Source organism: Oreochromis niloticus, linkage group LG3, assembly GCF_001858045.2.
Source record: "Oreochromis niloticus isolate F11D_XX linkage group LG3, O_niloticus_UMD_NMBU, whole genome shotgun sequence".
NCBI classification, from domain to species: Eukaryota; Metazoa; Chordata; class Actinopteri; order Cichliformes; family Cichlidae; genus Oreochromis; species Oreochromis niloticus.
The window spans coordinates 30,199,536-30,205,550 of NC_031967.2; the positions used below are offsets into that span (position 1 = coordinate 30,199,536).

The 6,015-nt window shown below is 43.7% G+C and overlaps 1 protein-coding gene across 2 annotated transcripts in view; it reads left to right on the forward strand.

Moving 5' to 3' along the window:
- The window catches only part of LOC102078974 (NACHT, LRR and PYD domains-containing protein 12-like), a 95,634-nt gene that overhangs the window by 67,127 nt on the left and 22,492 nt on the right, over positions 1–6,015 (forward strand). The gene's annotated exons all lie outside the window — the stretch shown is intronic.

Here is a 6,015-nt window from a genome sequence, read left to right on the forward strand (position 1 = left end):
ACGCAGGGCAGTCAAACCTATTGAAGTGCAGATTTAGGTTGTTAGCGCTTTCGACGTCCCCATCCATCCCAACACCTCTCTTTTGTCTCAGGCCAGTGATGGCCCGCATTCCATTCCACACCTCCCTGTTGTATATGTGTCTTTCTGGCTGCTGTTACAACCAAATTTCCCCTTGTGGGACAATTATTGGATTATTCTATTCTATTCTATTCTGAACCTTCTTCAGCTCTGAACAGATGATGAAACACTGAATGATTTCAAGCACTTTGTCTAATAAACTTACATCTTTCATTCTTTATACAGATTGAGTCTCTGTGGTTTGTCAGAGATCAGCTGGGATTATCTGGCAGCAGCGCTGAAGTCCAACCCCTCCCATCTGAGAGTGCTGGACCTGAGTAACAACTACATGCTGCAGGATTCAGGAGTGAAGCATCTGTGTGGTTTCCTGGAGAGTCCAGGATGTAAACTTGAAACTCTGGGGTCAGTCACCATGTTTTACTTGTGCTGAGATGAATATGATGTGAAAGTTGTGCTGACACTAAACTGCAGACATCAGGCTGATATTATACTGATCCACACTGAGGATCTTCATGGTAAAGTCTGTTTTCTTCTTCTCTGGTTTAGTCCATTGACTGCAGCAGAACAATGCTCACATTTCAAACAGTGATACTCAACGTATGGCCCGCGGCCCACACGCGGCCTGCCCACCTTTCCTGATTCAGAGAGAGGGGACCCTGATTAACTGTGTAGCTTCTTCCTCACAGTTCTAAGTATCAGACACAACAATGAATAATCCACAGCTGACTGTCTTTAGCAGGTCAAAGGTCACGGCACACAGCAGACAGTCAGAAATCTTCTAACTCTGATCATTTATCAGTTGTGACACTGTGAGACTTGATCAGAGGTGTGATCATCACAGCAGAGGCCTTTGTGTCAAAGTCACTGAGGATCAAACAGAAACACATGAAGCAGATTTTCCTCTTCTGCCTTTTTATAGCAGATAACCTTCAAAATCTTCTGCAGTCAATCAAAAACTGAAGCAAACCATGAATCAACATGTGAACATGAGCTGATGCTGCTGAAGTGAAGCAAAGTTACAGAGGTTTGATTACAGACACAGCTGAGAGTTTGTAATCTGTCATCATTTTAAAAAGTTTCCATTGAACAGCAGAAACGAGGCTTTACTGTCAGAGCCCGACAGCACTGAACACAACAGCAGACTGGTGGCTAATAAACAGTGAATGATGCAGAAACGGATGTTTGAAGCTGTTCTTGGAGGACACTGAGAGAGAGAGAGCTGTGCAGGCAGGAACAGCCAAAGTCAGAGAGAATTCATCAGCATATTTATCAAACGTGAAGCAGAGTTTGGATCTTCTTTGCTGCTGGTTCACTCAGTTTTGGTTGGAGACAGATGAAACCTGCAGCTTCAGGATCTGTGAGCTGTCCACTTTCAGCCCCGACGGCGTGTCCGTGTCCGTGCCGTCGAGTGAACGATCCACGCTCTGTGTTTCCATCTTTGTGTGTTTAGCTGCTCTCATTTACTGTTTTAGCTGTTTGCTGCTGGTTGAAATAGTTTGTGAGCTTTAAGCTGAGATTCTGGCAAAATACATTTATATTAAACATCGATTCAGGATTGAATGAATCAACATCGTTTTATTCCAATTCAAACCATTTAAATGGGAACATGAATTTTTTACAGCCGCCTCTAATGCTGGGTAATGTCAGCTGGTCCATGTGCAGCTGGCTGTGAGACTCGGGGAGCGTCTACAAAGTGCAACACTGAAAGAACATCATCCATAAATATTGAGGAATAACTGGACTCTCATACAGCGAGACTCAAATGCCTTTAAACATCAGCTTATCCTGCTGATCCAAGTCCAACACTGAGTTTGTAAAAACATGTTTGTCAATCATTTTGTTTGGTTTGTGAGGAAAATGATTCAATAACTTGCTGCTAATACACAACATTTCATCATATTTCCTCATAACCCTCTTTTGTCTGACCATTTGATCCCATTTGAATTTGCAATAAAGGATCCACAGAGTTTGGTGACAATAATGACAGTAGATGTTTGTGTGAAAGTGCTGGAAGCAAATGAGTGTGTGATGTTCTTTCAGTGTTGCACTTTGTAGACGCTCCCTGAGCACTGGTCTCACAGCCAGCTGCACATAGAGACCAGTGTTGTTAGTCCAGGTCAGAAGATGACTTGTTGGAATGGAAATGAGCTTGTAGTTTGTCTGCTTTAATCATGTCACTGGAAAAAGGTGTTGGACTTCAAATATGTCCGTTTCTTTCACACTTCACCTTTAAAAGTGAAGCCATGTGGTTCCTGGAAGGAAAAACATGACTTACTGTGGCGGTCAGTTCTGCATTTCGGGGCAATGAGTCTTTTGCTGCGTTTGCTCCGATGGTCCATCATGGGGGCGTGCATGGGGTGGGAGGGGTTGTCCATGATAGAAAGAAGCTTTTTTAGCATTCTCCTCTCAGACACCTCCTCCAGGTTCTCCAGTCTGACACCCAGGACAGAACCAGCCTTTTTAATCAGTTTGTTCAGCCTGTTGGCATCAGCTGTCTTCACCCCACTTCCCCAGCACACAGCTGCAAAGAACACGACGCTCTCCAACAAAGAGTGATACAACATAGTCAGCATTTTCCCACCAACATTGAAGGACCTGAGCCGCCTCAGTAGGAAAATATCTGCAATGTTTGGTTTTCTTCCTGAATACTATCGTTGTTTATATTTACTGCAGGAAGAAACGGTAAAAACGATGTTTTACAAGGAAAACGCTCGAAAGCCTGTGAACAAAGACGAAACCAAAACACTCCCCTCCCTTTCCCATTGGTCGAAAAATGTACCATGTCGACCAATCAAAAAATGATATGGCAACAGGGCATTTAGTTGTTAAGAAATGGGGGGAAGTTTTAGGAGTGACGGCGGTGTTTGAGATGTGAGAGATTTCCGACGTTTAGCACAAATCTTGTGTAGTTAGTGTGTAGTTAGTGTGTAGTGTAGTCAATAGTTTTGTTGTGTGTGTCAGAACAATGAGGCGACTGCTGAATGTTACAGGTGTTACAGCAGTGATACATCTGCTGCTGTCAGGCCTGCAGGTATCAGGCTGCTGTTCTCCTTTATCTTATAGTGGACAGAAATTATTTTTTGGAGTGGCACAAATAATTTGTGTGGCATCAAATTTGATGCAGAACAGCTGATTGTTCTGTAAATAGTTTGAAATGTTTGTTTTTAGGTAAACAGCTGCAAAAAACTTTGTTGTTTGCAAAACTCAGTAACTGTTTTGAAGTAGTAACTATATAATTAATTGCCCAACATTGGTCATTATATCCTGTATGTTGCAGACAGAGTTACAGACTCTCTCCCAGACCACAGACTCAGACTCATAATACAAGTCAAAGCTTTACAAATATATATAAAAAAAAAGGAAGTTGTGTTTTCAAAATTTGGATTTCAAGTTATTTTTACTTCCAATAGTGTTAACATACTACACAGGTCATGAACAAGATTTTTTACATTTTCATTGTAAGTGGGCTAAAGCAGTTAATTAAAAGTAGTCTAACATAAATGTAAATGCTGTAATTTGATTATTTTAATAAACATGTAACTTGGATGGATTTGATGCTGGCGTGACCACAGTGCACACGTCTGATGTCGCTCACAGTGGTCCAAGGGACGCTCAGGGAGTTTGTGCGTTCGCTCAGACACATGAAAAATTAGAGGGAACGTTGGTCGGATATGCTGTGGTCGACTTAGTCCGTAATCCAACCAACCAGTGGGGCATCCACCTACATTTCCGTGAGCTTATTCCCCAGCAGTGATGGTCTGATCGTGTTAAAAGCACTAGAGAAGTCAAAGAACATGACCCTCACACTGTGCTCCCATCAATGTCCAGATGAGAATAAGCCTGGTCCAGCAGGTAGATGATGGCATCCTCCATGCCGATACGAGGTTGATAAGCAAACTGCAGGGGGTCCAGCCAGGGCTCCACGAGCAGATGTTTCAGGATGAGTCTCTCCAGCGTCTTCATGACATGTGAGGTCAGAGCCACTGGCCTGTAGTCACCGAGGGTCGACGGGTTGATCTTTTTAGGGACAGGAACCAGGCAGGATGTCTTCCAGAGTGATGGGACTCTCTGCATTTCCAGACTCATGTTGAAGATCCATTGTAGAACTCCAGTCAGCTGGGAAGCACAGCACCTGAGGGCCCTGGGACTGACACCGTCAGGGCCAGCAGCTTTGCCGGAGTGGAGTCTGCCCAATTCTTTTTTGATGTCATCTGCTGAGAGGGACAGGGTGAGACAGTCTGAGGGGCAGGAGAGGGGGAGGAGAAAGGAGAAGATGGGTTTGGACGCAGCAGACGCAGGGCAGTCAAACCTATTGAAGTGCAGATTTAGGTTGTTAGCGCTTTCGACGTCCCCATCCATCCCAACACCTCTCTTTTGTCTCAGGCCAGTGATGGCCCGCATTCCATTCCACACCTCCCTGTTGTATATGTGTCTTTCTGGCTGCTGTTACAACCAAATTTCCCCTTGTGGGACAATTATTGGATTATTCTATTCTATTCTATTCTGAACCTTCTTCAGCTCTGAACAGATGATGAAACACTGAATGATTTCAAGCACTTTGTCTAATAAACTTACATCTTTCATTCTTTATACAGATTGAAGGACTGTCATTTGTCAGAGATCAGCTGTGATTATCTGGCAGCAGCACTGAAGTCCAACCCCTCCCATCTGAGAGAGCTGGACCTGAGTAACAACTACCTGCAGGGTTCAGGAGTGAAGCATCTGTGTGGTTTCCTGGAGAGTCCAGGATGTAAACTTGAAACTCTGAGGTCAGTCAGCATGTTTTAGTTGTGCTGAGATGAATATGATGTGAAAGTTGTGCTGACACTAAACTGCAGACATCAGGCTGATATTATACTGATCCACACTGAGGATCTTCATGGTAAAGTCTGTTTTCTTCTTCTCTGGTTTAGTCCATTGACTGCAGCAGAACAATGTTCACATTTCAAACAGTGATACTCAATGTATGGCCCGCGGCCCACACGCGGCCTGCCCACCTTTCCTGATTCAGAGAGAGGGGACCCTGATTAACTGTGTAGCTTCTTCCTCACAGTTCTAAGTATCAGACACAACAATGAATAATCCACAGCTGACTGTCTTTAGCAGGTCAAAGGTCATGGCACACAGCAACCTGTGAAACAGTTTGGAGCAGGAATTCTTGCACATTTACAAACTGACACTGCTGCACGGCATGCTGGGTAATGCTAGCTGCTCAGGTAGTCATATGCTTTGATGTGAGCTGGAGGCGGAGACATTCCCTGATGACATCACACTGAGTGTTGGTGAATATGAAGTTTCCTAGTGAATGATTTCCAGCTTTGACTGTAACAGTGTGAAGGCAGTGACCACAGCAATAACTGCATGAAGTATTTGGACTGACAGAAACATGTGGACAGCTTTTGTTCTGAGGCTTTAGACAGAGTCTGCCTCTGTGTGTGCTCACTGTGTTCAAAGTGTCGGCAAATCACAGCTTCATGTTGTCATTTAGTGACACCATGAACACACAGATGAAAATGTTCAGCTGACAGAACTGTTTTATACCCCAGACTTTGAAATTGCCTCTGATTATTTCCTCCTCTGTTACAGTGAGCTCCCCCCAACAGTTAAACACACAAGCATTTATTTTCAAAGCTTTTTATTAGAAACACATTTAAACTTCTACTTTTTAATATCCCAGGAAGCACAAGTAATCCTGCAGTCTGAGAGCGCAGTGCTCTGTGAGGAGAATAAGGGATTAATAATAAGAATCAGCTCATATTAGATAATAAGGTTTATTCCAGGAACTGACCAGAGTCAGGTCAATCAGCTCTGAGCATGCTCAGTCTGAGTTATGGATATTACGGTTCAAAATGGCAACGGGTAAACAACGACCAGAAGCTCCGTGTGAATCCAGAGGAGCAGGAACATGAATAATGACAGTAGATGTTTGTGTGCTGG